A 10,202-nucleotide genomic window follows, 5' to 3' on the forward strand; every position below is an offset into this window, starting at 1 on the left:
GATGACAAGGTCATTGAGAGAATTGAAGTGATGGAACAAGAGGCATCCTTGCGAAAAGAGGGTTTGAAGGAGCTTAACATTTTGTCTTTATGATTTTAGGTTCTCTAAATATTAGAGGGGGTGGAAATGCTCTTAAGAGAAGAAGAATTAGTTCTATGGTGATAAAGAGCAAAGTGGACATTTTTTTCATCCAAGAGACAAAGTTGACAAACATGCATGAATTTGTAGCGAAGAGTTTTTGGAATGATAAAGACATTGGATATTCGTTCTCTAATTCCGCGGGTAGATCGGGTGGTATGATTATTTTGTGGAGGGAGAAGGAGGTGGAAGTTATTTTGAGCTTTAAAGGGGAGGGGTATATGGGCGTGAAAGTTTTTAAGAATAACTCTTTTATCTATTTGGTTAATGTGTATTCCCCTTGCGACATTACGAAGAAGAGAATTTTGTGGCATAAGTTGTTGGTTTTAAAAGAAGAATTCAACGATGGGGAATGGATTATTGGAGGAGACTTCAATGCTATAAAGACAAGGGAAGAGAGGAAGGGTAGAGGAGTCTTGTCAAATGTTAATGAAGCTATTGAATTTGAGGTATTTATTGAAAAAAGTAAGTTGGTGGATGTTCCTTGCAAAGGAAAGAAATTTACTTGGTATAGCGGTGATGGTAAATCTATGAGTAGATTAGATAGATTTCTTGTTTCGGAGAAAGTGTTGGATGAATGGGGAGTGATTGGGCAAATGGTGGGAGAGAGGGATATTTCCGATCATTGTCCTATATGGCTTGAAGCGGACAACAAAGATTGGGGACCTAAACCATTCAAATTCAATAATGAGTGGTTTTCTCATGAAGCTTTTTATTCTTTTGCGGAGAAGGAGTGGAAAAGCTTGAAGGTGGAAGGTAGAGGGGACTACATCTTGAAACAAAAACTCTTTCTTCTTAAAGGGCGATTAAAATGGTGGAATAGAGAGATCTTTGGGAAAATCGACTTGGAAATTCAAAAAGAGGTGAGAGAGATTAATTGTGGGGATGATGTGTTGGAATTAGAGGGAGAGGATTTCAATCCGGATTCTTTGATTAGAAGGAAGGAAGCTACGAGTAGATTTTGGATGAAGTTGAGAATTAAAGAGAATATGTTAGTGCAAAAAGCAAACATGAAGTGGTTAAGGGAAGGAGATTCTAATAGTGGTTTTTTTCACAAAGTTATGAAGGAGAAAAGAAGGCACAACCATATAGGGCCCATTAACACGTTAGATGGGAGGTTGGATAAGGTCGATGACATCAAAGATTATGTGACTAACCACTTCTCAAAAAAGTTTGAAGACGAGGAAAGGTCGGCGGTGTTGGAAGGTATTAATTTTGACCGTATTAGTGAAGATGATAAGAAGTGGCTTGAAAGACCTTTCCAAGAGGAGGAGATTAATGAAGCTTTGAAGAGTTGCGGAAGTACTAAGAGCCCGGGTCCGGACGGATATTCTTTTCTATTCATCAAAAGATGTTGGAACTTTTTAAAAGAAGATTTCTTGAATTATTTTCAACACTTTTACGAGGGAAGAGAATTGTCGAAGGCGGTTACTTCTTCTTTTTTGGCGTTGATTCCAAAGTCCGTTAATCCGCTTTCTTTGGACGATTATAGACCGATTTGTTTGGTGGGGTGCATGTACAAATTCATGGCAAAGATGTTGGCGGGGAGATTGAAAGTGGTGTTGAATTCTATAGTTTCGCCTTGCCAAAGCGCTTTTGTTCCGGATAGGCATTTGCTAGATGGGGTATTGGTGGCAAATGAAGTTGTGGATTTTGCTAACAAAGAAGGTAAATCTTGTCTCCTTTTTAAAGTTGATTTTGAAAAGGCTTATGACAAAGTTTCTTGGAAATTTTTGAGGCATTTATTTTTGAAGATGGGTTTTGGTGGAAAATGGAGGAGTTGGATGGAGCTTTTGGTGTTCAATAGCGACATGTCGGTGGTGGTAAACGGGAGTCTAACTAGAGATTTCAAGGTTAGGAGGGGGCTAAGACAAGGTGATCCTTTATCGCCTTTTCTTTTTGTTTTGGTGGCGGAGGCGCTTACGAGATTGGTGCGGAAATCAATAGTGATTGGAGAATATGAAAATTTCGTGATTAATAGGGCTTGTAATGTGGATATTCTCCAATTTGCGGATGATACTCTCTTAGTAGGTGAAGGTTCGTGGAAGCATGTTAAGGCGGTAAAGATTGTTTTGAGAGCTTTTGAGTTGGTGTCGGGTCTTGGAATCAATTTCCACAAAAGCAAATTGATCGGGATTAATGTCACGCCTAATTTTTTGGAAGCGGCCTCTTTGTATCTCTCTTGCAAAATTGAAAGTAGTAACTTTTATTTTCTCGGCATACCCATTGGATTCAATCCTAGGAAGGAGGGGACTTGGAAACCACTTTTGGAAAAGATGAAGTTTCGGTTGTTAGGGTGGAAAAATCGGTTTTTGAATCTAGGTGGAAGAATAACGCTATTGAAGTCTATCTTGAGTTCTTTAGCTATCTTTACCATGTCTTTTTACAAGATGCCGGCTAAAGTGGTGAGTGATTTCTCTAAATTACAAAGCAATTTCTTATGGGGAGGGGTGAATGAGAATAGGAAAATTCATTGGGTGAGTTGGAGGGGTGTGACTTTGCCTTATTTAAAAGGGGGTTTAAATATAAAGGATATTAATGATTTTAATTTATCTCTTTTAAATAAGTGGAGATGGAGGATTGTTAATGGGGGGAGGCTTTGTGGTTGGATGTTTTGAAGGCTCGTTACGGTGACCTTAATATGCAAATTTTCGGTGGTGGAGATAATATCAAAAATCCTTTGTCTTCTCTTTGGTGGCGCGACTTGTTAAAGGTTGATAAAATATCTTCTTTTCTAAAAGACCCCTTTATAGAGAGTTGTTGTTTTATTGTGGGTAATGGATTTAACACACCTTTTTGGGAGGGGTGTTGGCTTAATAATGTTTGTTTATCGGATGTTTTCCCGGAACTTTATGCTATCACTTTGTTGAAATATGTGTCCGTAGCGGTGATGGGAGGGTGGTATGAGGGTTCTTGGAAATGGGGGGATATGGGCATTTCGGAGGAAGTGGCGGTAGAAATGGGGTTATTTTCTAAATTAGTGTCCTTACGGAATTTTTTAGAAACTTTTACGGGGTGTGTTTTGGAGAAAGACTCCGTGTGTTGGAATTTAGAGACGGATAAATGCTTCACGGTGTCATCTTGCTACAAACGGTACGCGTCCCGGCGAATCCCTTTCGGTCCTATTAATATGAATGATGGAGCGTTGGAAAAGATTTGAAAGTTGGAAATTCCCTTCAAGATCAAAGCCTTTGCTTGGAGACTTTTAGTGAATAGACTTCCAACAAAAGATCTATTAAAGGTTAGGGGTATTCATATGACCGCTTCGAATTTACTTTGTGTTTTTTGTGGATTACATTTGGAAGATAGAAACCATATTTTCTTTAAGTGTAATGTAATTAAGCTTGTTTGGAAAGATATTGGTGAGTGGGTGGATTTCTCGGGATGGAAGGAGGAAGATTGCATTCCGCTTTTTATGGAATGGTATGCTTTGGGTAGGAGGAAAAATATTAAAGAAGGCAAATTGGGGGTGTTATGGTTGGCTACTTGTTGGACAATTTGGTTGACTAGAAATGATTTTTGTTTTAATCAAGAGGTTTGGAATGTAAATGATATAGTTTGGAAAATCAAGATTTTGGTGTGGAGATGGTCTTCCTTTGGTGAAATTACTTATTCCAATTGTAACTTTTACGATTTTTGTAAAGACCCGTTGTCTTTTTTATCGTGATTGTAATTGGTTTGTAATATCCCTTTTGTCGGACTAGTTCCGATTTTGTGTATCAAGGTTGGAGAACCCTTAGTTCTCCCTTCAATATAATTCTTGCTTACAAAAAAAAAAAACATTGTAGTAACTTTTAACATTTTTTTAATGGCAACATATTAGTAGGTCGGTGAATTAAATAAAACAAGTGATCAAAACTTTTCTCATAAAAATAAATTATAAAAAAAATTGAAATTAAATCAAACTAAAAGTATATATATAAAATTATTTATAATATTGAATAAATTTTTTATAGAACTAATTAGTAGTAGTACAAGTAATTTAAAGTAGGTTGTGTAAAAATAAGCCAATAGAGATGTTAATAAGAAAGGAAGTATTAATGACATTGCTTTCTATGTTAGGTATACAAAAGATAGTATTGTTTTCTTATACTTTTAGTCAAAAAGTAGTTTTGTTTATTCAATTAAAAAAATGTTCATTGAAAATGTAAACTTAAATTGTAGAAACATTCTCATTAATTAGAATTATTTTGCTTTAATTAATTTTTAAAATTTTAAGTGAAAAAAAACTACCATTTAAAGAGAATAAAGAAAATTATGCTAATGCTCAATAAACTAAAAAAACAAAATTAATTTAATTGTTTTTTACTATATTTTATATCTTAAGTCCTATTACTCTAATTGATTAAAGAAACTGGATATATAGCTAAAATAAATTATTTTAGAAAATATATAACATCCTATGCTAGTATGCTATCTCACTTTCATTTCTTCTTCGAGGAAACAAAAGTTGCTTCTCAACAACGTTAATGTAAAAACAGTATTACTATTTTGAAATTTTACAATTATTACCACCATCGAGTATAGGATATTACTTCACTACTTTACGTCTAAACTTCATCAAGCATTGCGGTTGCCATTTCTATTGAGTTTCATTGAGTATTCTAATGTCTGTCTTGTAATATTTTAGTGTATAATGGTAATGTTTTTAATTATTCTTAAAGTTTTACTTAATTGAGAATGTTAACATTGTTAAACCGAATATTTTATAGTTTTAATTATATGAATTTATGGTATTTTTATATTTTGTCAATAACTCTTAACAAAAAAAACAATTAAGAATTAATATCGGTTTCGATTAGGGATGAAAAATAAATCCTTCTCCTCTGCATGTTTTCGCACATAAAATCTAGTAAAAATGGACATAATTTAATTGATAGCTGCATGTAAAATAAATTGATATTTCAACTATCCATCGTATAGCTTTGTTTTTTTTTCTTCTTATATAAACCATTGTATATTGAGGGCAAGTGTGAGTGGTTAAAGTTTTACATTGTCTATGAATGAGTAGAATGTCGGATTTATAAGAAAGATATGATTCATTTATCTAACAGCTTAAGATTTTGGGTTAAGATGTGACGTCCCCCTTTCTAGTGGTTTTGGAGCATTGGTCTCGTTGGTGGTTCGACTAGGTCGGGGAGTGGGAGCTGGATCTGGTGTAGGATCCTGTTATAGGATTTGGGAGACTCACACTTGTGGGCAGTGGCGGAGCCAGAAAAATTATAAAGCCCGGGCAAAATTTTAAAGACCACAAATTCAAATTGTATATAATATATAAATAATCATCGATCAAAATAAAAAAGACTCGTCATTTTGTCAACAAAAGTATAGTCAAAGTAAAAGAGATTAAATATAACCTTACAATAGCATGTTAAATAAAATCACGAGGCAAATGTCCTTTTCGAGATTTTTTTTGTGGTGAATGTTTGAATAATATCAATATCATCAAGTGATTTAAATATCTTCCACTCGGTGTAACATATCATCAAGTCATTGAACCACACATCGTTGATCTTATTGCGCAATTTAGACTTGATAAACTTCATTGCTGAAAAAGCTCTTTCAACGGATGTAGTCGACACCGACAATATCAAAGCTAACTCAATAAGTTTGTAAGCCAATAGAAATACCAAATGTTTTTCAGTTTGAAAAAGCTCTTTTTAATTTTAGAGTTAAATATGTTTTTGGTCCCTAGAAAAGTAAATAGCATATTTTGGTCCCTACAAAATTATTATGCATGTAGTTTTAATCGCTACTGTTAAACTAATTTGTATTTTTGAATGATTATTTTGCAAACATGTTTAGAGTTTTAAAAAGTTCCTTGAAAAAATAAACTCAAAATTTCATTTCTAAGTCGAAATTTTCATTAATTATATCATTATCTTTTGAATTTTAAAATTTTCATATTTAATTCTTTTCATTTTAAAAGATTCTAAAGTTTGATAAATAAATATTGTACAATATGAAGGATAGAAAAACACTTAGAAGGGGGGGGGGGGGGTTGAATAAGTGTGACTTCAAAAACTTGTAAGATATAAACAATTAACACAATTATTTTTATCCTGGTTCGTTGTTAACGAAACTACTCCAGTCCACCCCCTTAGAGTGATTTACCTCAACTGAGGATTTAATCCACTAATCCAACTGATTACAATGGTTATCCACTTAGAAAACTTCTAAGTCTTCTAGAGTATACAGATCACAACTTGATCACTCTAGGAATTCTTCTAGAGTCTACTGATCACAACTTGATCACTCTAGGAACCTTTTACAAACAATGTAAAATAATGTTTACAAGAGTAAGATTGCTTCTAATAAAGTTGTAATCACAACAGTGATATTTCTCTTAAGTTCTAAGCTTAACACTCACTAAATATTACAAGAGTTTGTGAGGTTGAAGATGAAGTTCGTGAGATTTGATTTTGACAGCGTTTCAGTATTATGCACAAGTGTTCTACTTTGCTTCTGATAAGAACTTCTATTTATAGGCGTTGAGAGGAAATGACCGTTGGGAGCATTTAATGCTTTGCGTGAATAGTACAACTCTGCATTTAATGTTTCACACTTTTGTCAACTACCTCGAGCCTTGCTTTTCCTGCTTTTACTAACTTTGCCTTTGGTAGCTTCTAACGTTCCTTTTGTCAGTCAGAGATTAGAAGTTTCAGCCTTTCATCTTGTACTTTCTTCTGGACTCAGATTTTGTATATAACAACGTTTGAATATCAGAGTCAACAGCTTGGTGCAGAGCATCTTCTTGTCTTCTTACTTTGAAGAGCTTGAGCGTGATACCAATCAGAACTTCAGTGCTTCTGACTTCGTTCTTCTGATGTTTTCATTTCATGTTTTGATTCTGCTTGATCATCTTCTGATGTCTTGCCAGAGCATGTTCTGATGAAGCCATCCCGAACCTTCTGAGTCAGTGCTTCTGAGCGCTGATTTGTGCATACTCTTTATATATTTCGTGAAATGGAAAATGCAAAGGATTAGAGTACCACATTATCTTATACAAAATTCATATATAATGTTATCATCAAAACACAGAATATTGATCAGAACAAATCTTGTTCTAACAATCTCCCCCTTTTTTATGATGACAAAAACATATATAATTGATATGAATTTGTATCTAGAATATCAGATGAACAAAGACAATTACACAGATATAGCAAAAGCATATAATCAGAGTGTGTGAATATGTCTCCCCCTGAGATTAACAATCTCCCCCTGAAATTAATACTAGAAGAATTTATAAATAAAAGACTTCCCTGAGTATTTTTCATTTCAGTTGAGACTTTCACGTAGAATAGAACTTCAGCATATTCAGAGTTTCTCTTCAGAGCTTCCATTGGACAGCTGCAGAGCTTTGAATTTTCCTTTGTAATCAACTGAATCATAACATACTTGATTGTATCAGAGCATTCTTAAAAAATGTATCAGAACATTCTTCTTGCTTCTGATCTTGAAGCTTCAGAGCGCTAAGCTTGCTTCAATTCTCTAAGAGCATGCTTCTTCTTAGAATTGCTTTTCCCCATGTATTTGCTTCTTACTTTGAGCTTTTCCAGAATGTCATATTCCTGCAAAAAAACTATCAAAGACAGAAAACTTGCAAATAATGTTAGGAAATGTTGAGACTTAATCCCAACAACTGATATTATAAACCAATTCAATTATCATGTTTCTCCCCCTTTTTGTCATAACATCAAAAAGCATAAAGATTCAGATGAACAAAACACACAGAGTGAAGAAAGAACATATAATATTTCATTAATAAACATCAGAAGATAAGGGTACAGAAGCAGATGCAAAAACAACAAAAAAAACAATCTAAGACACAAAGACAGACTACGACTGGTTAATCCTAGAAACTAAGACAGCCAAAAGGTTTTTAATCTCATTAGTGTCTTCAACTTGCTTCCTTGTAGCTTCCTTCTGATCCTGCATGAAGGATCTGAACTCAGCATTTGTATCCTCTTGCTTGTCCAGACGCAGAGCTAAGGTAGCTTGATTCTGTTGGATCTCTTTCAGCACAGAAGCAGAGGGACCAGCAGAAGCAGCATCAAAGCTGTTGTCCATAGCAGGAGGATTGGTTGCAGCATCAGCTTCAATCATAAGAACATCTCCTTGATTTTCCTCAACAAGAACTTCTGTAGCAGGATGTTCTAAGCCTTCAAGAATTGCAGCTATATTTTCTGGAGGTGTTGGAGTCACAGGTTCTGGAGGGTATTCAACTTCTGGATATACCATATTTGGTGCTTTTTCAGAGGGATGCTCCCTAAGCCAGTTGAATAAGAACTGAAAGTCTCCAGTCAGAACCTTGTATGGATGTGGCTCCCAAACAACAATTGCCAGAGGATTATCTTCTTCTGCAAGCTCATCAACAAACTCCTTCTCTTCAAGAGGTTTCCAGCTGGTGATGGGATGGTAGTATCTTCCATCATCATACTCTAGACGGAATCCAGAAGGACCAGAAGCAGCAGCTAGACACTCTTGCTGAAGCTCCAGAACATCAGACTGAATCTCCCTTATGAAAGCTCTCCAGAGCTTCCCAGCAGCTACATGATCCATCTTGGATTCATGAGCTACCTTCAAAGCATATAACCCTGTTTGTAACTGATACTTAAGTAATTCAAAACGCATATCAACAGAGGGTTCAGGAGGATTGCTTCTGAAATGGGTGATAGGGGAATCTGGGTTAAGAACAAAATATGGTGCAGGTTCTCTAGAACGCAGAACTGAGGTGGTAGAAGAGAAAAGGGAGGATGGAGAATCTGCTGTGGAGGTGGTTGAAAGGTCATTTAAAGGTGAGATAGCAGAAGGAATAGAGGTGGTTGAGAAAATGTTTTCAGATGGAATTTGTGGAAAGACAGCATTTAGAGGTTGGGGGTCAAGAATTGGTTCAAAATTAAATGGACGGTTTCTTTTAGTGGTGGTGGAAGAAGATGGAAGGTCAGAAGGAGGTGGCCTTTTTTGAGAGGGAAGATCAGAAGTAGACTGCAAGCTAGAGGAATCTTCATTGTCTATATCTTCTATGAGCTTCTGAAGTTGTTCAGAAGTTCTAGCTATTTTGAGAGACTTTGTTGATACACGTTCAGAATTAGTAACAGGTACAGAGTCAGAAATCACAATACCTGAAGGTTTCTTCTGCTTCTTAGCTTTCTTATCACCAGGACGTTCTTCTGTGACCTTTCTCTTCAGCTTCTGCTGTTTCTTCTTCTTATCCTTTTTCCTTAACTCATCCAAAGAAGGAAGAGTTCTTCCACGAATCCAAGCAGGATCAACAATTGTTTGAGCTTTAACACAAGATTTCAGATAACGTTTGATTGATTTTGATAATTCTTCCTTGTACATATGATAGAAACCAGCAACAGGTGTTCTTCTGGTCAGAATATCTGGAAACACCTTTGGAGGAGTAGTCACCTTCTCAATTAACTGCATTCTTCTCAAGGACTGAGCAGACAAAATACTCCCACGAATAGCAGTCAGATGTTGAGAATTGTCAGCTGCTCTCAGAGTATCTAACAGACCACTCTCAGTCAGAATATCTGATATCATTCTTCCAAAAGGTATAGTATTCTTCTTTAGCTTGGGATTTTTCAGACGTTCTTCTTCCCTTGATTCTTCAACATTAGCCTTCAGATGTTGGAACAGAATATGAGGTAGATTGACTCTCATACCTTTACCAATGCAGAACAAGGTGAATTTCTGATCCTGATTGAGGTAGGTTTCAGAGTTAGTTGATTTCCTATGATATAAAGATCCCAGAATGGTCTTTTCCCAAACTCTATATGAAGGCTTCAAATCTGTGGTGTAAGGAGAGCTTTTTCCAGAAGAAAACAACTCTGGATCAACCTTATCCCAATCAGTTCTACCAGGGATATCACAAGTGATTCCACCTATACCATCAAGACTGTACCATTTCCTTATCAGTTTCTCAGAGATAACCACTTCATGACCTAACACGAAGGAGATGATAGCAGTTGGAGTAACAGTGGCATGAATCCTGAATTCCTTAACCAAAGTAGGGTAAACTAGTCCAATTAAGCGTTCAAAAAAGTTTTCCCATC

This window comes from Vicia villosa, unplaced genomic scaffold, assembly GCF_029867415.1.
Source record: "Vicia villosa cultivar HV-30 ecotype Madison, WI unplaced genomic scaffold, Vvil1.0 ctg.003395F_1_1, whole genome shotgun sequence".
Taxonomy (NCBI): domain Eukaryota; kingdom Viridiplantae; phylum Streptophyta; class Magnoliopsida; order Fabales; family Fabaceae; genus Vicia; species Vicia villosa.